General features: G+C 37.0%; 1 protein-coding gene and 1 long non-coding RNA gene across 2 annotated transcripts in view; one reads left to right on the plus strand and one right to left on the minus strand.

Annotated features, from left to right (window-relative positions):
* The window catches only part of LOC107599416 (forkhead box protein P1-B-like), a 205696-nt gene that overhangs the window by 34777 nt on the left and 147538 nt on the right, over positions 1–23381 (plus strand). The window contains exon 4 of the mRNA XM_016290997.1: positions 9224–9263. The gene's annotated coding sequence lies outside the window, so the exon portion shown is untranslated. The remainder of the gene's footprint in view (positions 1–9223; positions 9264–23381) is intronic.
* The window catches only part of LOC107599417 (uncharacterized), a 37564-nt gene that overhangs the window by 3923 nt on the left and 10260 nt on the right, over positions 1–23381 (minus strand). Inside the window, exon 2 of the long non-coding RNA XR_001610664.1 lies at positions 22436–22506. This is a non-coding gene — a long non-coding RNA (uncharacterized lncRNA). The remainder of the gene's footprint in view (positions 1–22435; positions 22507–23381) is intronic.

The following is a 23381-nucleotide window of genomic DNA, read 5'->3' on the forward strand; positions in this document are numbered from 1 at the left end:
AAATCAATTTTTATTCAATAGGTAACATTAGGTAACATAATTTTGCTCAGGTTTGTTCATTTTTAAAAAAGTTTGTCATTTTTACAGAAAAAGACTAAAATACTACAACAAAAACTTGTTAGCTGTAATTTTTAATTTTGCTGTAAAATACATGCTTTTTGAAAGTAAAAATAATAATTTACCATATAATTTATGGTAAAAAAACAAAAAAACATTAACAGGGCATTCCAAGAGGTCCTGCCTGACTAATCGTATATCATTTTTTTTTTTAATAATTTTTTTTGTTGTCATTTTTCTTTTTAATGATGTCTTGTGTCACATTTTATGTTATTTAGTTAACGTTTATTGCATTTTGTAGTGTTGTGTGTTACCCTGATGGTGTTTTGTCTTTGTGCGCCAGCTATATAAGGGTATTGCCATTTTTATGGAGGGGCCACTTTCAGTGAACTCTGATTCATCATGTGGTTTTCTGTTTTACCACCTATTATTATAGTGGTTATTAAGAGATTTTACAGTAAAAAGCAGATTTTAGCAGTTCAGATAGATTATTTTAAAATTTATATCACTTAATGAAATGTATAGTTTTAAGTTCTAAAATATACAGCCACCAATATGCCACTGAAACGTTGTCTCCGTATTTTTAATGTTGAATTTCTGGCGAACACAGCTGCCAGCTTTAACAGTTGATTTAACAGGATGTTTTTTAGAGTGTGGTTTTACTCTTTGAAATTAGCCCAGGTACATCAAAAAAACTGTGGAAGATTTTGTGTTATAGATATCATTTAATGTTTAATGCGCTAACAGAAGTTTTTAGCTTGTATTTAACATGTATGTTAGATGCAGTATGTTAGATGTCAACAAACAAAAAACAAGATGTGATGTTGAGAGTTTACGAAGATAGACTGAAAATAGTCACGTAGCATAGACCTTACACTGAGATCACGCAACGTGTTTATTGCTTGCGCGGTGTGCTGACAGGCCCCTTCTAAAACACAGCAGTGAAACCCCCATGAAGGGACTTTTCAACCCCATGTTACAGAAATTTTTTCTTCTTTTTCTTCTTATCACAGAGCGTGTGGTGTGAGAGGTAACATCACAGCAGTCTTTCCTGTGGTTTTGTCTGTCAGACCTGCAATCCTCAGGCTTGTGTTTGCATCTCTCACCAGAAATAACACACTGTTATGAACCCTCACATACACACGCATTCTCTCGCTCTCCCTTTCAAAACCATTTATGCTTTTCATCACTTTCTGTCTGTTGACCAGACTGAAACAGTTTTCTGAAAGGCTGTCTGGAGTCAAGCTTGAGAAACAGAATTGGGTAAAAAAAAAAAAGTAGATTCTATGGTTTTCTTTGTACAGACAGGTTGTTCTGCCCAGGACTGTTTGTGCAATATTGTGCAAGGTGAATGTCATTGTTTTGTCATTCCTGCGGTGATAAAGTTATCGCCCATTACTGCACTGTCTGAATGAGAGATATTTTGGTATGTTGTGTGTTGTACAAAGGAATTTACTTGTTTTTTTATGTGTGTTGGAATATTTGTGTATCTGTCGTGTAAGTGCATTAGAGTGTTATAATGGCTATCACGTCAGGAGTCATACATTACAGTAAGATGTCAGAGCATCACCTGGTGGACTAGCACAGAAAATAGGCCCTCGGTGCAAACACTCACATGCAGTATAACTAGGAGTAATCATTTCATGCCACATATTGACATCTCTGAATTGATTTCAACTCCGTTTGTCTCATGAACATTTTTATTCATGGCTGATTTAAGCTGAATCATATAGTCATATAATCATATTATATTATATAATCATATATAAAGTTTGTAAAAAAAAAATTTTTTGTAACTGTGACTTAATGTATCCCTCTTGTGACTTTGTATCTTACAATGTGACTTTCTGAATTTCTTTTTTTTAATGTTTTATTTCTATTGAACATAATTTCTTATTTTCAGCTATATTTTACAATTAACTTTTTATTTTTAAACTTTGCGGCAGAAACAGCCTTCCAAAAAATTTACATATAACTGCTGTGTGTAATTTCCATGTCACTAGCAGCACCAAATGTAACTGCAAAAAAAAAAAAAGATTGTTTCCAAACAGATTGGCAGACCACTCTCCCTCATCTTCTTTTGGTCAGCCAAACAGGTAGACCTGCCCCGAAATCCAAGATATTGGTTAAAACTGAAGTTGAATTAACTCAATATTCTGAAATTACTATAGAGCTAATGTGCTTAAAATTTGAGAAAAACCATTTACAAAAGGTGTACTTATCATATAAATAATACAAGAAAAAAGTTATATTATACAACATAGAATATTTATTGTAAAACTATATTTAGTTATATATACTGAACAAAATTATAAACACAACACTTTTGTTTTTGCCCCCATTTTTCATGAGCTGAACTCAAAGGTCTAAGACTTTTTCTATGTACACAAAAGGCCTATTTCTCTCAAATATTGTTCACAAATCTGTCTAAATCTGTGTTAGTGAGCACTTCTCCTTTGCCGAGATAATCCATCCACCTCACAGGTGTGACATATCAAGATGCTGATTAGACACCATGATTATTGCACAGGTGTGCCTTAGGCTGGCCACAATAAAAGGCCACTCTAAAATGTGCAGTTTTATCACACAGCACAATGCCATAGATGTCGCAAGTTTTGAGGGAGCGTGCAATTGGCATGCTGACTGCAGGAATGTCCACCAGAGCTGTTGCCCATGAATTGAATGTTAATTTCTCTACCATAAGCCGTCTCCAAAGGCATTTCAGAGAATTTGGCAGTACATCCAACCGGTCCTCACAATCGCAGACCACGTGTAACCACACCAGCCCAGGACCTCCACATCTAGCATCTTCACCTCCAAGATCGTCTGAGAGCTGCCACCCGGACTACTGCTGCAACAATCAGTTTGCATAACCAAAGAATTTCTGCACAAACTGTCAGAAACCATCTCAGGGAAGCTCATCTGCATGCTCGTCGTCCTCATCGGGGTCTCAACCTGACTGCAGTTCGTTGTCGTAACCGACTTGAGTGTTGAACACAGGTACATTTTATTGATGGCATTTTGAATGTATGTGTATGTGAAACTGCACATTTTAGAGTGGCCTTTTATTGTGGCCAGCCTAAGGCACACCTGTGCAATAATCATGCTGTCTAATCAGCATCTTGATATGCTACACCTGTGAGGTGGATGGATTATCTCGGCAAAGGAGAAGTGCTCACTAACACAGATTTAGACAGATTTGTGAACAATATTTGAGAGAAATAGGCCTTTTGTGTACATAGAAAAAGTCTTAGATCTTTGAGTTCAGCTCATGAAAAATGGGGGCAAAAGCAAAAGTGTTGCGCTTATAATTTTGTTCAGTGTATATTTATTATTGTGTTTTTCGAATTTGTGTTTATGTAGAATAACCATATTCAGGTTTTTTTTTATAATATATTTTTTTCAAGATAGCATCCCCATATACGTCCCAAACTTGTACGATACTACTAGGCGACACCTCCAACATTAAAGAAATAGTTCACTCAAAAAAAAATAAAAAATTCCTGAAGAATGTTGATGTCCAAACCATTACCATTGACTGCCATTCTATGGATGAAAAAAGACACTTCTCAGAATATCTTCTTTTATGTTCCACAGAAGACAGAAAGTCGCTCAGGTCTGGAATGACATGAGGGTGAGTAAATTATGACAGAATTTTTTTTTGGGTGAACTGTCTTTTTAATAGGAACATTCTAATATCTTATAAATTATGGGCGATCTATATTTTTGCAAACTGAACAAAGTTTGGTAAAATGCAAAGCTTAGTGAGACTGAAGTGTCAGTCTAATAATATTGTGGTAGTTCAAGCTTAGACAGAGAGTATCCGACACAAAAAGATGAAGAAGGTGTGGTGGGGCCAAGAAGGGTCGTAATCTTAACAGATGCCACCTCACGTGTAACTTTACCATCTACACGGCTGCCACAAACCACCATCCCAGTGTATTCCAATGCAGCACGTATTAAAATCACTCACACCTGCCTCTTATCAGATTGCCATGCCTTATGATTGGCCTTCCATTGGCCTCTTTATTTAATAGAAGGTTCCATTCTTCTTTGAGATGCCATAGAGTGTTACATCACTGCGCTTGAGCCCTGTTATCTATGTTGAGGCCTGTTCTTGTAATGGGCTTTATTGATCTAAACAACATCAGGCTGGCCGTGATGTTATTAAGGTGAAGATAACTTCACTGTAACTTCCACTCAAACAATGTATTAGTGTTTTATTAGGTTTAAATAACTTTGGCTTTTAGACGCTAATGCAGCCGGTTAGTCACCCTGCTCTTTTATGGCTGCAGGATCTTAATAAAGCTTTCCTCTTTACATCCTGCTGTGTGTGAGAGAGAGAGGACAGGAGATGCCAAGTGCTTGCTGGGAAGTTTCTGCGCCTTTAGTAAACAGCAGGAACTCTAAATAATCGGAGTAATTATACGTTGGCGGTATCTGTATTAAGCACTGCATTATCAAGCTGTAGTTCGTGCCGGCCTGGACTTTAAAACTCGATCCACAATGCTGCCTTTTTTTCTGTCAAATTAACATATGCGGTAAGAATTTAGAGTCATTTATTAACTGCATTTTGCAGTGAACTTTTAAAATTGATGTTCAGATGTGGGTTTTTTTTTTTTGTCTTCCAAGGGCACACTGAATACAATATTTATGAAATAACGATCCCATTCATCTACAGGCATATTTTCTGTGGGAAATTTAATTTGCAGCTATTTAAAGCCATGCGTTTGGTAATGAATTATTTTGTCATCCTGCCTCTGATGAGATTCATCTTTAATAACTGTAACAATTATTTTATTAAACAAGAGGAGCCATGCATTATGGCTATCTCAGCAAGGTCTACAGTGAGCGAGGATTCTCATTAGGAGGGTATTAATACCCCTGCTGGGCTTTCATTCACACTACCAAACTTAAATTACATTGTGTCAACAATGTTTGCATTAAATTTAACTAGTCATATTTACCAATTTTTCCCTCTCTCTCACTCCCTACTACTGACACATTTAGATGTATTAAAAAGATAAAACACAGTTATAGATCTGATAAGGATGGCTTATTGAACGTTTACCTCAGTGCTGACTTTTAATAATGCAATAATATTGAATTTGCATGCCTGTTGTTTTTATCAAAATGTTTTTGAAAGATGTAGCAAGCCATATTGTTGTCTCAGAAGTTGAAAACTTGTATGTTATTTTTTTTTCCTTCTGCAGAACACAAAAGAAGCTGTTTTTAAAACTTTTTTGTGTGTGTTTCACAGATTAAAGAAAGTTATACAGGTTTGTAAGACAGAAAAGTGAGTAAATTATGACTGATTTTTTTTAAGAATTCCTTTAACATTAGCCTGACCTCTCAGAAACTCTTTTGTATTGTAGCTAGTTTTGCTTGGGCAATCACTGCAGTTTTATTTAGAAAAATTTAAAAATCGACTTTGGAGAATGTAGTTTTGTCTAGCAGCAAATGGGCTAAATATCAAATAAACATTAGACCAATGCAGTGCCACCTTCTTTTTTGAGAAGGGGCTTTTTGATGGAAACTTATCTAAAGGTGCATTGTGACAAAAATCGCAGCTGTGCTCAAAAAACCCAGCCTTTTTGCATATTAAAGGCACGACTAGCATTACTCAATGACAAATGTTGCAATTTCTGTTCTTCAGTCTCTCAAGGAAGTTGGAACGTTCCAATCGGAAACAAATGCCATGTAATACCTATTTTAATGCTTCCCCAGTTTTTTGCTGATGCCTCTAAAAGGTTCCACTGCACATTGAACTATCTGCGAACATGGAAATCAAATGTTGTAGCCTCCGTTCCGCATTTTACTCTGGCGCACTGTACACAAACAAGATGTTTATGGCTCACTGAGCTGAACCTATCCTGGCCAGAGACAGAAGCGAAATTGCTGAATGTGAGGTAATCGGTTATTTCAGTTTGACCACTTCCTTAAACTCCTGCTATTACTCACAGTGATATGTTTCCAAAGAAAGCCTCTGACCCTGTAGGTATAATGGTTTGGTGGATTTATGTAAATCAAATATTTAGCTGGACTTTAGAAGTAAAGTGGAAACTATGATTATCTGAACCTGGAAATTGCAGTGTCGGGGAGAGGGCACTGTGATGGAGTGGCAGAGCAGTTTGTCTTTAAAGTCAGCCATTCTTATATCTCTTTGGCTCTTTTGCAACATTGAAAGATTAGAATATCAAAAAATGTGGACTTTTTGACTTGGGACAGTAAGCAACCACCCATGTACTGAGCAGCCTTATAGCAATGATGCAAATAATGATACATTGTAAATATCAGAGTTATTTTAATGTGCTGTGTGTTTGGCCATTCAGTTTCTAGGATGTATGACTGATTTTTACAATGTTTGTCTCGTAGCTTTTGATTATGAGAGCAATAAGACTGAGATGGTTCAGCGGTGTCTCTGCTTCATTTATCTATTACATTGAGTCAAATCGAACATCAATGATTCGCTAATGCTTTGCAGGAGACAATTGTGAATAACATCACCATTTTAAGCAGTTTTTGAGCAAATACATAAATATTGAGATTTAAATATTGAAAACCAGCAAAAGGCTTTACTGTTACTCAACAAGCAAAAAAAAAAAAAACTCTCCCAGCATATTACTTGAATGTTTAACCCTTTTTTTCCTTCTTCAAGGACAAATGGTGTACGTGATGGCAGATCTTCGTGCGAAAGTCCCTGAGCTCTCCTGAAGCAGCAGATCCCTTTTCAGCACCAGCTGTTCTTCCAGATAAACTCTGCGGCGCGCTCGCAGATTCTCTTAATATGATTCTGCAGGGTCGGGCTCAGGAGAATAGACGCAAAACAAGCGTGCCAGGAGAAAGAGAGCGTTGAATTTTTCATCAGCAGGCCCTCGTACTTTTTTAGTAGGCGGCCGGCTCATTCATGAGCAGATGTTCAGCGCAGGTCCAAGCTGCAGTTAGCATGAACTCTGCTGCCCTCTCAGCCGTTGGCTGCAAGGACGTTGGCAGCGACCCCGGCATCTGAGAATTCATTCCCGGCAAAAAGCACAGAGCGCCGCTTCTCACAGACCCCTTTTTTTAGCCGTGTTGCCCAGCCCAGGAGCCGGCTATTCTTTTGACAGGCCATCAGTCTTCGCTCTGACACTGACGAAAGACTCACCCTGGTCAACACAGGGGACCGGCCCCAAAAATTCCTGAAGACAATTTTTAAGTTTATCATTAATGTTTTATGACGTCCTCTGTATGAAAATAAGCCACCAGGCACGCAAACCAAAACAGACCCTTTTGGAAAACAAAAGCAGCCTTTTTTGTGTCATTTGCGTGAAGGTACCCTTGAAACGGGAAATTGCTATATCAGATTAATGCAGGTGGTTTAGGGGAATGCGTCGGTCAGGTTGGTCGCTACGCTAAAGCCCAGCTGCTGCTGTGGTTAGCCAGGTGGTTCGGTTAGCGTGGTGACCTCAATACACCCCAAGAGACTCGAATAACAACCAATACAGATGAAGCATTATCGTGTTTCATTTACATAACAACATTATGTTGCAGTACGTCCATGTAGCCTTTTCCCATGAAACGACTGAACGCCAAACCAACATATGTTCTGCACGGAAAGTGTGAAATGTTATTCTTCTCTTTCATTGCGGTGCATGTGAAGCTATAATTGAAGAATGATGAGGTTTTTTTCCTTTTTTTTCTCCCTTCAAGCACTTGTTTCTTCAGCACGTCTCTTACTTCACACTATCTAATTGGCCATTTTCAGGTTGGGTTTATGAGAGCAAAACTAATTAGTGTTTCTAAATTCAGAGAGCAAGAAAGAGGGAGGAAAAAAAGGAAAACATGGTTGAATGGATTGTTCTGGTTTCCTCTCTGGTGTCAGGCTCAGAACAATGAAATAAAGAGTCTAATCACTTTCAAACTGCTGTTTTTTTTTTTTAGCCAACACTGAATGTCACTTTCTCTCCTGGCATTTTGTTTGGCACGATCACAGGTCCTGGAATAAAGCGAGCGCTTGCTCTCTTTGCAAACTTTTTCTTTGTAATTCGTGGGAAGGCTTTGCAGGGAAAAAAACAATGCGCATGTTTTTAGGTGGGGTTGCTTCTTCTTTTGATTCGGAATGTCCTGGTGAAAGATGGGGGGAGGGTGGAGAGTTTACAGTAGTGTTGACTTTTCACCCGTTACCTTTATTCAGAGAGCTCCAGCTGCAGCGCGCCCTCAGGAAGGCCACTGCAGGCGCGCACACACATACACACACACACACGCCGGCCCCCAGTGTGAAAGAAAGCCTTGTTTGAGTTGGCACACGCAACTTTTGCTGCCTCTGCAAGAAAGACACCAGCGGTGGCCGCGCTGGCCAACTGGGCCGTCGTTCTTCTAATCAGGATGCGCCTTTTTCACCTCTCTCAGGAAACACATTTCTGCCTCTCCCTCCCCTCAGCGGCAAAAAGCTGAGGGAGAAAGTCGGTGAAGATGAGTGACAGGATTGGAGTCTGGGGGGGATTGGGCTAATCTGAGTTTAGTAGCGCTCCCTCAACACCTCACCCTCCCTGCCTCCACTGGGCCTTCATTTATATTGAATAAAAAAGTTTATAGGTCAGTTTAACAATGTGCTGTAAAACTCGAACTATTTTTATTTTTCCACCTCTCCGCCGGAGGGATTTGCGTGGAGAGGGCCAGTAATTAAGAAGCTGTGAATCCAGGGTTAGGGAGGAAGAGTGTTTAAATGCAATTAGAGCATCCGCTCGAATCAATTTGAACCCAATTACAGTTTTCTTGAATGTGCTATTATTTGTTTAATCAAGGGAATTTTGCCCTTTTAAGATGCTAAAAATGTATCGCGAGATTATTTCAACACGGAGTGAAAATAAACTCGACGGAAGCGGGTAATGAACAATTGTTTCAAAGTGACCTCTCTCCGTGTGCCCTCCCTCGTTACCTTGTTCTTCTCTGAAAAGAAAACTCCATTTGATTTGTCTGGAGATAAAGCTATCACAATATCGGCTGGATAATTAGCACAAAATCCACATCAGTTTTTTTGGGAACTGGATGTGGAGCACTAGTCTCTGATGATTCAAAGTTTCAGTAGATTTCCTAATTTCTCACTGATGTTTTTCCCTGTCTGTCCTTCTCTCCTTTCTGTCTGCCTTCTCTTCCACCAATCTTCTACCTGCTGTCTGTCCTGCAGGCAGGAGAGTGCAGTGGTCCAGCCCTGTGGATGCTGAACTGTACGTCTCACAGTTTTAACTGTGTATGTGTGTGCCTAAAAGAGCATTTGGACACTAGCCAGACTTTTGAATGAATTTCTTTGCAATAGATAACTAAATACTAAACCAAGTGGAATTTGCAAGCAAATGATGCTAGACCATTTCTCAAAACTGAATTTTTTAAGCCATTCTTATAATTACTTTTAACCAATTGGTCCCAAAGTAATTTTTAGTGGATATATAAAGTCAGTTCACCTCAGGTTACCTTGTTTGTTATCCATTCATCATGTGGTAGTTTACTCTTTTTAGTCTGTAAACAGCAATTCTGTTGTTTATAATTTAAAGCCGAACAAACATTTTTTATGATTTATTTATTTATTTATTTAAATGACACTTGGTTAAATGTTTTATTTATTTGTTTAAAGCCATGTGGTTTGTTTGTTTGTTTGTTTATTTATTTAAAACAATTGACTCTTGGTTTATTTATTTATAACAAATTCCACGTGGTTTAATATTTATTTAGAATACATTTTATTTTGTTTAATATTTATTTATTTAGAATAAATTCCACATTGTTTATTTATTTATTTTGCCACTTGGTTTAATTATGAATGAATTAATTTGCTTGTTTAAAATCATTAGCACTTGGTTTAATATTAATTTGTGTCTAATGCAATGACATTCCTTTATTTGTTAGCGTGAAGTAATTTTCCAGACAATTTCAAAACACATCTGTTGGAATTTGCTCGCAGTTTAGATGGCTTTCAGCATGTTCATAAGGTTCATTCTAGCTAATCTGAATTCTAATACTGTACACAGTTTGACTAGTGTACCTCAATAATCGTTTTTGATCCATGCCTCTTGCGGCCTTCACTTCCTGTGTGATGTGTAAACACTACAAACAAACCATGACACTGCCCACGTCACAGTGCCAGTCCGTGTTCGGATCCTGCTGTTTACAGTAAACATTCATATATATTCATGACCTTCAGTCATAAAAAGCAACCCTTAGCGGCACATGCCATGCCATATTAGTGCTTATTAGCATATTGACTCTCAAACAAACTCAACAGGTGCTCAACAAACATTAACCCACATATATTTAGGGTATTTCTAAATGTCTCAACTCTGTCATGAATGTTGGATGTGAATAATGTTTTTTGCATGTAGTGTATTGCATTGTGAGTTTAATGGAGCTCCTACAAAGTCTGTATTCCTACCAGCCCGGCCAGGCAACGATTTAGAGAAGTGCTTCTAACAGTTACGCCCGCTTGCAAAACTGTGTACGTTACAGATTGATAGTAAATGGAAACCATAAATGTAAATTGTGTCATTTGATAATGTAAATGGAGTGCCAAGCTATTTTCCCCCACCCCCATAAAGAAATCAGCCCTATTTACATAGTCAGTTGTGCTTATGAGACTTATGGAAATCAATCTCTTGTCATTTTCCAACTACACAATTTCACGTTAGTTCAGAGATCACAGATTTGAAAGTCAATATCGTGACATTGGCTCGGCTCCATGTTAGCAACATGAATTAAACATAACAAACAAAACAACACACTCTTCTGACAAACTTTTAGATGAGTTTTAATGCATTAATCTTTCACATTGCATGCAAATGAACCCAAAATGTATGATTATTTCCTCTTGAATATTGATTTTTCGGGGCGTTTTACGGAAATTTTGCACTTATGAAAGTCCAAACTTTTGGCGATCCGATTTGAAAAGCATTCAAAATATGTTTAAGTGCAGGTTATTATTTAGTTATTCAGATTTATGACCATAACAGAAAGCGAAAGCAGGTGGATTCAAGCTTGTCCTTTAAAGTGTACTTTGCAGGGTCCGGTTTTAAAGTGGCCGGCAAGGCAGCTATGACAAGAGTTGTTGAAAAGGGTCTTCGCTTAAACGTCTTGCACATGGTTTACCACTTTCTTTAAAAGCACTTTTAGGACTCATAATTGCTACTTACATGTTGCAGATGGGTTATGACTAATGAGAGAACTACATTTATGACTCCACATGAGGACATGAAAGCTCTCCTTGCTGTTGAATTTAACCTTTTCAATATTGACTAATTATTTAGGTTAGAAAATATTCTAAGGCGCACCGCGTTACTTTAATACATTCCATTAGTTACATTAGTCGACACCTTTCAGAGCTTTTCTACCTCATTTTTTTAATATCTTGATTGTGATGCCTTGGACTGTAGGCTTGCACACTTGTGCAGAATATGACGTTTAATAATTGAACCGTGCAGGTCTGTTGACTGTTTAATAAGACCTTTGAGTTGTGTTCACACCATGGCTAAATGTGGCCCAAATATTTTTGGTTTCCTTTATTAGTGATATTTGAACTGTAAAATATTGAACGGATATCTGATTTTTCAGTATGTGAACAGTCTGGTCAGAATTGCGACGTTTTATGTGACTTTAGGCGTGATGCCTGTTGCCTGACTAGTTGTTGAGTTTTGTGGATTTTGTCCATATTTGTTGGCTTTGAGGTCATCCATATACCAATGTACTCCTAAAAGTAGACAAAGCAAACTTTTAAAAACTATTGGCCATTTTAAAAAAGTTTGTTTCGTTATGTTCCGCCCCCAACTTCCTGTGTAAACAGGAAATACCTCAGCACAGGAAAGAAAAGCCATTTCTTTAAAAGATCATGCGAACAACCTTACAAAAAAGAAACTGAGCTGATATTTGGACTTGCACACTGTGGTTTGTGCTACCAACGTAACTTAGGTTTCACATATACAGAGTATTATTTTTCTCAGTTTTTGTTGTAGTCATTTACACAACCGTTTAAAAGTTTGGAGTAGGTAAGATTTTTTAAAAACGCTTTTAAAATAAGTCTCTATTGTTCAACAAGGCTGTATTTATTTGATCAAGAACAGAGTAATATTGTGAATTATTACATTTTAAAATAACAATTTTAGTTTAAAGGTGCAATAGGTGATTGTCTTCAGAAACATTTTTTGTTATGTTGGTTGAAAGTCTCTTCACATCCCGACAGCAATCATTAAGTTAAGTGGTCTAAATGTATTTATCTGTATTTATATATTCTGTGGAAGGCGTAGGACCAAGAAATGTTCGTCCAATCAAAACGCTCGGTCCGAGAGTTTTAATTGGCTTTCCTATCTGCCTGTTAACATAAGTATTTGCATACCTCTGCGCACCCTGTTCGCACAGACAGGATACGTTCCGATTGACATGCTCCCAGTCCCTAAACAGTGATCTTTGCTCCCTACTCCCTGAGCAGGGGTAATCCGTTGAAGTTTACTTAACTTCGGAACATTTATTCACATTCATTTGCGCTGCGCAGCGTCTTCACACACAGACGAAACTTAATAGAGAAGTGTGACATAATATACCTCTGTAAATAAATACTATTTAAATTCACGTCTCGCACACTTTAATGCCCTTTGTATGAAACATATATGCTCGCTTCGAACTGTCCATTTCCCAGGGCACTTACGGTCGAATAGAACCAACGTCGTACATGATAAGAGATACATATGAAATGTGCAGAGCAGGAGGGCGAGAGGACTGAAATTGGGAACCGCTGATGTAGCCTATTGTAATGTTGTGTCTGGTATTCTGTTCTGTGAGCGTGTATGCGTTCAGGGGGCGTGGCTCTGGACGGCGATTGCAGGGAGGGTGGGACGTTCGCTTTCAGTGCTATCAGGCTAAAGTTAGCATTTTCCAAGATCTCCTACTGCACATTTAATATATTTTAAAGTGTAATTTATTCCTGTGATGGCAAAGCTCAATTTTCAGCAGTTTTCAGTGTCACATGATCCTTTAGAAATCATTTTAATATGCTGATTTGCTGTTAAAGAAACATTTCTTATTGTTATTATAAGGGGCGATTCCAGGATTTTCATTTTAGGGGGGCTCAGCCCCCAATGAGGGTATAAAAAAATAAAATAATAATAAAAATTATTATTTTTTTTTATATATACAGTATATATTCAAATGAAAATGGCAACATCATTTTATAACGTATATGCATTCATATGTGCTTCCTTTTCACTGGAGGAAACCTGTGGTGTGATGAGGGGTGAACGCAGCGAAAACTTAGGCTACAGTAGATGGGGAACCGATTGCTCCACATGATATTTTGTATTTATGTCAAAGAATTGCACAGATGCAGATATTATAACAATCTATCGATAAACACACACCTTGTCCTCTGTTTCTCGCTCTGCTCTGCCACTGTCTGCGGATTGAAGAACATGCTGAAAGACGGGGAGGAGCCGATCGAAGTCTGCCACTGTTTTCATATGAAATTTAAAGGGGACTGAGGTGATCACGAATTTGTGTACAGTTTATGGAACTAACCGCAAAATTTTAGGGGGCCGAGTAGTCATTTTAGGGTCTAGAATGGTCTAGCGACGCCCATGGTTATTATCAATGGTGAAAACAGTTGTGCTGCTTAGTATTTTTGTGGAAACCGTGATCAGAGTTCTTTGAGAAAGTTCAAAAGTTAGTTTGAATTGGATATATTTTGTAGCATTATAAATGTCTTTATTGTCACTTTTGATCAATAAAAAAATATATATTTTCTTTCAGAAAAATCCTATTGAACTTTTGAACGGTAGTGTGTATATGTATACTGTATGTGAATGTGTGTTTAAGTGAGCTATGTAATTAAGTCATTAGCAAAGTGGTTCAGTTTACTCATTTAAGCTGGAATCACTTTTTTCATAGGTAAAATATTGCATTTACTTATCAGGAATTAATAATTTTATTTAATTTTAGGCATGCCTCACCTTTTAGTAATTTTGAACTTGAATTTTGAACTCCATATCCAGTTTTTCATACACACACACACACACACTAAGCAATGTCATATTGTCCAGAATGGTGACATAAGGGTCAATCCTATCTGTCCTCCCCCTCTCTCCCTCTGCTTGGTGGTGTTATACGCCCCTGCTTCACACAGCTCTGCCAAAGCGGCTCACCCCAGTCTGTTTGTGCCCTGTCTCTGTTTGTAAATACACAGATGGAGGACACGGGTGCCGCTCGGGGTCATGGCTGCCTCATGGACGCTCCAAACATAATGTGACAAGCAACAGATGAGTCACAGCACCCTGAATCTAAAAAAGCCGACAGTTTCTCTCTCTGTCTCGCTCTCTCTCCCCTTGGGTCACGTGGAGATTAGTGACCCCTTCGCTGGCATCCTATAGGCCTCTGCCAAACCCTGCCATATCATCCTGCCTCAGTGCCATTACCCTTCCCTTTTTCTGTTTATCTTTTTCTTTTCTGGCCCAGTCATATTCAGAGTTGTGTTCTCTTTTAAAGATATGTCTGTTTTTCTCCTTGCCAACTAAACATGAGGGATGTTTATTTGGATCAGTTTATATAAATGGTGGTGGCCGTCTCTTTGAATATTTAAAAGCATATTTTGTATTTATATTTTATTTATACAAAAATGTATAATAAATATATTTATAATTTTATATATAATTTTATATAATTAAAATTAGAAAAAATTAACCTGAATATGCACACATTTTTTTCTAACAAACACACACATATTTTAATTATATAAGTACATATATAAGTACATACCACACAATATGGTAGAACACAAGAGAAATAAATCTTTCTTTCTTTCTTTCTTGTGGCACACTTGAAGGGCCGTATCTTTTCACTGCTTGTTCCTAAAAAATATGTTCATCATGTTCACACACTTATTCTTGACATTTTTGTAAGATATTCAGTCATATTTTTTCTTTAGAGACAGATACACAGCACTGAGTCAGTATCTCCCTCTCAAAGTCAAAAGATCAAAGCATCTCTCATCTTGTCCTTCTCAAAATCTGAAAATCCAGCTTGGCTTTTTTTTTTTCTCCAGCCGCACAAAGTAACAAACGCTAGCCGGCGTGCTTGGCCTCAGGATTACGATCCTTCCAGCGTAATCTGTCCATCTTTTTAAGCAAATAGCATGGCTTTGCATAATCGAGGAGAACAACAGGCGTACGTTGTTCTGGTTGACCCGATGAGGGTGTTTAAATGCTAAGTTGGATGGGATGATGAGCCTGAAATCTATTTGCCAACTTTAACGGCTAGTTTGACCCTGCAGTGTTGACCCATATGTGAGATTTCTTTCCCAGGTGCTCTTGTAAGCAACCTGTGCTAAGTTCATGTGTGTCTCTAGGCTGGTTTTTGACTGTAATCGCTCAGAGCTGTGCAGTTATGTTATATGTAAATGTAATATTATCAACACATCCAATTTGGTTAAATGCTGTAGTGTGGGCGGCTGTCTTGATCCTTGTACCCACAACACTTAATTCAGACTTTGGGCACTTATTGTGGTAGTTCGGGGACTCTGTGTTTCTAAAAAATTATGTTGCAGTGATAGCAATGTGAGTGTTTGGTATGTATCTGATTGATCTTTGTCAGGCAGGAAAAAAATGACAAACCGCTATCATGTAGTGTGCGTACCCGTTTCATACTCATATGGAAATCGCTGCCATATATCTAGATCTAAAGTGAAGCATTTAAATATTCAAATACAGATCCAAAACAATTTGCAGGCATTACTTTGCATAGAGTGTTATTTGTTGGTGTAGAGTGTGTTGGAACAAAGAGCGAACACTGACCAACGGGAAGCAGAAACAGATACGGCCTTTTCTCAGAATAGCGGGATATAAAGGTGTCGAAGTGTTGAATCTACATATGCATACTGGTAAGTTATTTAAAGGAAAAATATTGGCTTGTGCTTTAAAGCAATGGATAGTGGTTATAGAAGCATTTTTGTAAAAAAAATACTTCTTTGCTTCAGCTGCAATTAGAATTTAAAGGAACAAAAAATAAAATTCTGTCATAATTAACTCTTTCATGTTGTTCCAATCGTGTATAATTTGCTTTCTTCTTCAGAATATAAAAATATATTGAGAACTGTTTCTATGCTCTTTTCCATGCAACTGTGTTTAAGGGTCAAAAATTATGCAAAAGCACCATAAAATGTCAGCATTTCAGTCATTATTCACTGAAAATCTTGACATCCTGTCTAGATTTCCTTTGTGTGTTCATGAGAGAATGTATTAATATCTGATTTATAAATGATTGATTCATTTAGATCTTTTGAATCTGTTTATGATTTGTTCACAAATGACATGACTCAATCCAGTTGCAGTGGTTAAATGTTCAGTTTCTCACACAAATAATAGCTCATAGGTCATACTCTATGGACAACTTTTGTGATTCTTATGGTGCTTTTGTGTTCTTTTTCAAAGCTTGAAAGTCCTTGCAGTGCACTTGCATGGGCAACTCTGACCAGCACAGACTTCCGAATTTATCCTATCGTGTTCTATAGCAAAAAGGACGTCATACACATTTGCAACGACACAAGGGTGACTAAATGAAGACAGAGTTATAATTTTTGAGTGAACAAACCAGTTTGAGAGTTCTCACATTGAGTCCACGCTGAGCTGAAAATGGCCCTGAAAATGGCCCTTAAAACATCATAATTTATCTCCACATTTCAACACAAAAGACTCCATGCTCCGTGATCATGCTGTGCAGATGTTTATTTAAAGTCTCCTCTCTCACACAGTAACGTACGTTTCACCCAAGGAAAACACACCACCCCCCTTCTCGCTGTGTATGCGAGAGTGTGTGTCCGTGAGTGGGAGGGAAAGAGAGGGGAGAAGGGAGAGAAAGAGTAAAATAAATTAAGAAACATCAAGTGGTGATTTAGTGGGAGAGATAGAGACAAGACAGAATGTGGTGGGGATGGGACAGATAGACAAGCAGGAGAAATAGAGGGGGTTAAGAGGCATGAGATGGAGAAAGACTGGGGAAAATATAGACCGCCTGAATGTTTGACAGGGTTAAACACAGTGAAAGATTACCAGAGAAATCTAAGACATCTGTAGCGAGTATCAGCGAGAGCATTAATTAGGAGGGATCAGCGGTTTTTAATTCTTTTCTCTGTGCTCGACAATAACGAAAGATGAATAATTGAAGTGAAGGAGGAGCCTTAAAACACTGTTTAGTTGTAGCTAAAGTTACTTGATTTACTCATTAATCTTATCAACTTAATTTCAATGAAATATTTGTAATCATGCTGCAGAAGGAATTTCTTATAGGGAAAAAAATCAAAATTTTTTAATTGCGATATCTCAGTGCCACAATATTTTACTGTGTTAATCCAGTGTCCATATATATATATACACAATAAATGAAAACATTTTTTTTAAATATAAATGGTGTAAAATAAGGGACATGTAAATAAGTCACAGACAACCAAGAGTAAGCATTTTTAAAAAAAATTAAATTAAATACACTACACAAATTATTTCAGTTAATAGTTTATTTGGACTCAGTTATGTTTTATATATATATATATATAAAAACACATTTTGGTAGAATTAGTCAAACAGGCACTGAGTTTAATTCCAATCAACTTTCATTAATCTTGTCTGATAGTTGCTCAAACTTCATTGGCCAATGGCGGGCATGTTTTTGGAGATACATAAATGTCCTTATAGACACTTGTGGCACTTTGGACAAAGACACAGCATACCAATTTTCATGTTGATCGGACAAATGGTTGCGTAGTTATAGCTGTTTTTATATTTTTTCCCCTCTTATAGCACCACCAAGTGGCCAAGCTCCACGATTTTTTTCACGACCTCAGATTGAGCTCTTACATAAGTGTTCTGAGTTTGGCAAAGATATCTCGTAGCAGTTTTAGTAAATGTGGCCCTGCCCCTTTCAAACGTTTTGGCATCCTTTTGGGACGGTGAGTCAAAAGTTAAATTTTTTTTTATATAATTATTGATACTTACTCTCCAGAAAATCTTTCTGCACTGGTTTGGTTCCGATTGAGTGAAAAACCTAGGACTAATTCGCAAAAGTAGGTTTAAAAAAAAATAAATCTAAATTCCCAAAAATTTCACCAGGGTGACAATCGAATCCGAGGCATGCGTTTTGTCTGTTGTGAGCCAAGGATTCCAACGATATAAGGCACTGAGCCTGCAACTAACAGTTTAGGAGTTATGAGCAATTTTATACTTTTGATTGCTGTAGCGCCCCCGTGCCTTGGTGATGTTGTAGAAGGTGTGAGTACTACTATCCCTCCAAGTTTCAAGTCACTTCGAACTTACGGTTTGGTCTGCCCGATCAGTTTTACATGGATATTGCTGATCCTTAGCCATTTTAACAATTACAATAGGGTTTCAGGGCTACACGCTTGAAAACAAAAAATTATAATTAATAAAATTAATTAATATAAAAAATAAAAATTAACTTTCTGAAGAAAATGTTACTTATGTCCCTGTGAGCAAAACCCTCACTATTGTTAAATGGTTGCTAAGGTGTTCTGGGTGGTTGCTCAGTTGCTGATTATTTACTTTTTAAAATCAGTTGTATTGTCTACAATCGGGGAATTGTGAGTTTGATCGATTTGATACGCAGTAGCATCATGATTTGAGCGTATGTATCATACATAGCCATAGCACATCGGTCAGGTTAGAACAGAGTTATGCATTGAAGTTCAGTATGTAGATTTAGGGGTTTAGAACATCCCCAACCCACACAATGAGCAATAATCATAGTGATTTAGCCTGTTACCGACTGTAGAAGAAGATTAATCTACCCTAAAGACAGTGTCCAGTGGGGAGGAGACTGCCATTCAAATTAGGGTCTAATTTATTCATGTGAACCATGATAATCCCCAACAGAGGTGCAGTGTTTCACAGCGAGTCAACAAATCACATTTGATTGTGCTGATCATGTGACCTTAGTGTATATTAATTGGTTTTACAATAGTTTCCATGGTGGTTACTGTATAATTTATGACTTAAGCATGCTGTTTTTGTAAACCTAATAAACCAATAACGAGGAAAGGCGTGGATCTGGATTGGTTATTTAAAGCTGCTTTAAAAATCTCCCATCATCTCCAAAGATCATCACTTTTGTTGAATAATTGATTTTTACTCGCATTTTGGATACAATTAATATCTGATCAAATTAATATTAACACTGCCTGAAATATTTATGATGAGTGATAAAACTATGAACTATCTATAAGATGATAAATGGTAAGAAAATTCCAAATTAAGATAAAGCCATTAGTCTGTTTTTCATCTCGAGTTTAAGAAATAAATGAGATAATTATTTTTCCAGCTACATGCAAATTAAATAAATTGTGCAATATGTTGGACAGAATAAGGCCTAAATGAAGTAAGGAGTCTGCAACTCAAGGGGAGATGAGTAATGATTTCATAAATGTGTGTTTTAGCAGTTTATAGCAACTAGGTGTTACTAAGTTAGAGAGTAGTATGATGTGACCAAATTAGACTTTTGCAATTTGTTTACAGTTTTGACAGGTATATGTTGAAATGTACAAATTTCGTAACATTGGCTCCTTTATTTCCATCATATGATTTATGTTTTTGACATGACTGCAGGCACAAATCATTTGGAAGCTTAATTTATGCATAATGGAAACAAAGAGAGTTGCCAACTAAATTTTCTTTACATATAAACGTTAGATGACATCATGTCACCCTTATGATACATAGTGGAGATAAACAAAACCGATAATGTCCTGGTGAAGAGTATTCAAAGCAAGCAGTCAGCCTAAAGCAATGCAAAGTTAATGTCTGAGTTATTCTGAGATCTAGCTGTTTTTGGCAACGTGTGATATAGGATGTTCAGCCTTTTTGAAGGTTTTGCCTTGTTGTTCACATTTACTGTTTACTTACTATGTGCACCATAACCAAATCAGAATTCAGTGGGATTATAAGTTATTGTACACTGTAACAATGTATATGATCAGTTAGTCTATGCAACATATGTTTTTCCATTACTTTAATTTTGCATAACAATGTCTTAGCATAATTTAATATTCATATTTATCTGAAAACAATCCATGGTTTGGACCGAAATGATAGTTGCTGTAATAAATATAGTCACTTGTAATGATAGTTCAGAATTTTAATGTTGGTTTATGAACATAATAAAGGCAACATGAAAGACTTTGCCATTCAATATCAGATAGCCAGGGAGAAGCAAATTATTTCAAATATTTGATATTTAAATTATTTTCAAATGAACAGAGAAGTGAGCAAGGGTGAGGAGTTTCCCCCGGTGGTCCTTCGGGGGCTTTGTTTCTGTAGTGTTGCTCATTAGCGAAGTGAATCCATAGAACCGGCACGCACGCAGAGGCCCTGAGCATGGCGTTGACGTGCGCACGCTTGCTCTTTGAGGGAAGACTGACCGAGAAGCTGTCCTGATTAAAATGACAATAGTCTAATTAACTCAACCTCTGTGTCAGTGCACAAAACAGTCGCTTGGCCTGCCAATTTCTTTTTTTTCCGCACTATTTCTTTGTCTTCTCCATTCCAGAAGTGAGAGGTTTTTCTCTTCCTGTCATAGCGTGGTGCTCCAAACCGTTTCCAAGTTGTGCTAATGGCAATTATTTTCATAAGCTAGTTAAATCCAGGGCCTGCTCTATGTTTCTAGCTGCAAATCCTTGCGGGACTTATCTTAGGGTTAGTGCTGCAAGCACCTTTAAGTAGCAGCTTGTTAGTAATTGAGAAAAATATATACTTCTAAATATATTTATAAAAGTATACTTATAAAATGTTTGCGTTTTATCTAAATCTCAAATTTGTGAAATTGCTCATTTTAGTCAGAACCAGGGCGACTTAGCGGCTAACCTTCCTCACCCTGTTTTTCCTCCACCCCGTTCCAAAGGCAGCGAGAGAGAGAAAGATATAAAGAGGAGAAGAGATGGCAGACGAAAGGAAAGGAGTAGAAGAACGCTAAGCCAGATAACGGCGAATCTTTAAAGCTCTCAAACAGACACCATTCGGAAAGTTGTATTTTCCTCTTACCCCCACAATCTGTTGCCATTATTCGATTGGTTAATCTCATCTGAGGGCGGAGAAGAAAAAAACAAGTGAAAAAAAAGAGAGAGAAGAAAAGAGCCGCTTAGATGAGTGGAGTGAAAAGTGCTTTCAGTTCTATTATCCTTCTTTTGGTGATTGCGGCCCATAGGGAGATAATTACGCTTTAGTCTTGAGTTAATGAAACGAAAACTTTCTTTCTTTTCTCTCGGCTGAAAAGGAACGGTTGATCTTTTGTGCCACTATCTGAAGACATCTCCCACCCTTGACAGGGGCACATTGAGGATGCGTTTTGTTTTAGGCTGAAAAAGGCCCCCCCTCCCTGTATGCACACACTTGGGCTGTCAGTTGAGCAGCGATATGACACATCCTTCAGCATATTGAGTTGCCGCTTCCTCTCGCTTCAGATGCTCTTCCCTGTAGCTCTGCTGCTAATAAAATACACCCCAAAAAACAAAACACAGAAATGCTCTCAACATAACACATAGCCTTTACTCAGTAGCTCAAAGCAGAAACAACTTTTTGATGCAATACAATAATGCAATTTCAATTTCAAAAACAAAATAACTCAAATCTCATGAGCAGCTTTTGTGTAATAAGCAAATTACAATTAGTGTAATTCGAATAACTATTCTTTCAAACTGGAGCTGTGGCCTACTAGTTAGTGCATACAGTTTATATTTAGCCTTGTTTCTAATGGAGTCCCAATTGCATTCCTACATAATAATAATAATACTTTTATAACTATAATACTAAAAATATAAAATTGTTATTACTGTTGTTAATTATGAATTGTTAATATAGTTATTATATTTGATATAATATATTGTTCTTGTGTGAAGCTAAATGTGTCTTGTGATAATAATAATAGTATTTTTAAACACTAATACATAATAATAATAATAATAATTATTATTATTATTATTATTATCTGTTGTTTTGAATCGAAGTGTCTGGTGCTAATCATAATGTAATGTAATATAAATATTTAAAATATAATAATAGTATTTTTAAACACTAATACATAATAATAATAATAATAATTATTATTATTATTATTATTATTATTTGTTGTTTTGAATCGAAGTGTCTGGTGCTAATCATAATGTAATGTAATATAAATATTTAAATATAAAATATTATAATGTATTAATTTAATTGAATATAATTATTATTATTATTATTATTATTATTATTAATAATAATAATAATAATATGTTGTTGTTGTTTTTGGACTTGACAATTATAGCTTGAAGTCATCATCTCATGATGATGTTTGTGGGGCATTTTGTTTATTGGTGTTAGTGTTTATTGGTGCTTACAGTGTGGGAGAAATGCAGGTTTGAATTCTGATCATATCCCGATTCCATTCTTGGCCTCTCTCTGCTGTTGTCTGTGAAACAAAAATAGAAAAAAACACAATAAAAAACATAATAAAATAGAATATTTTTTTATCTTTAAATCATCTTGTGCTTGTGCGGCAAGGTCGTGGTGAAAGTTTGTGTTTGTGCACCGTCCCTGTAAGTCTACATCTGTTGTGTGAGGCTTTAGGACTGGGTATTCTGACCCCTCCTTCTCCTCCTCCTCCTCTCTTACATTTCATCATCTGTTCTGCAGCTCTCCACTTCTCACTCACTCGTTTTATGGCCTTGCTGGATCCATCTGCAGTTATTATTTGCCTCTGATAATTGACTTGAACAATGGAATGCTTGTGTGTCCCCCTCGCCTTTGAAACAAGACACCCTGTTTATTTTCTGGAGGTTCTGTCTGTGCTCCCTCTTTCTTTTCCTTTCTCACTCACCTCATCTGTCAGTCCGGTTCCCTTCCCCTTTTTCTCTCCCCATCTTTCTCCATCTCTCTCCCTGAAAGTTTCTCACTCTCTGCTCTTTTTTTTTCTTTAAGTGAGTTGTTAAAGTCACACATGTGAGTGTGTTTATGAATGAGTGTCAGGCTCGGGATTTTTTGCAGGAATAAGTCGTGATTGCTCCGCTTACCATCGATCATGTAACATTACATCTCTCAACAGCCTCTTTAAGAGCGAGAGAGAGAAAGAAAGAGAGTAAAGCACCACATTATTGAACTGCACTGTCCTTTTCACCTCCAACTACATCCTGTTTGTCAAAAGTTGTTTTCATTCCTAAGTTTTACAAATAACATGAAGAACAAGTATGTAAGAAAAGTGGAAACATCAGATGAAAAATATTTTTAATTAATTAAATGAAAAACTGAATCTTGTAGAAGAAACTATACGAAGTAATCAAGCTAAAA

Source organism: Sinocyclocheilus grahami, unplaced genomic scaffold (assembly GCF_001515645.1).
Source record: "Sinocyclocheilus grahami isolate Dianchi unplaced genomic scaffold, SAMN03320097.WGS_v1.1 scaffold266.1, whole genome shotgun sequence".
In the NCBI taxonomy this organism is placed as follows: Eukaryota; Metazoa; Chordata; class Actinopteri; order Cypriniformes; family Cyprinidae; genus Sinocyclocheilus; species Sinocyclocheilus grahami.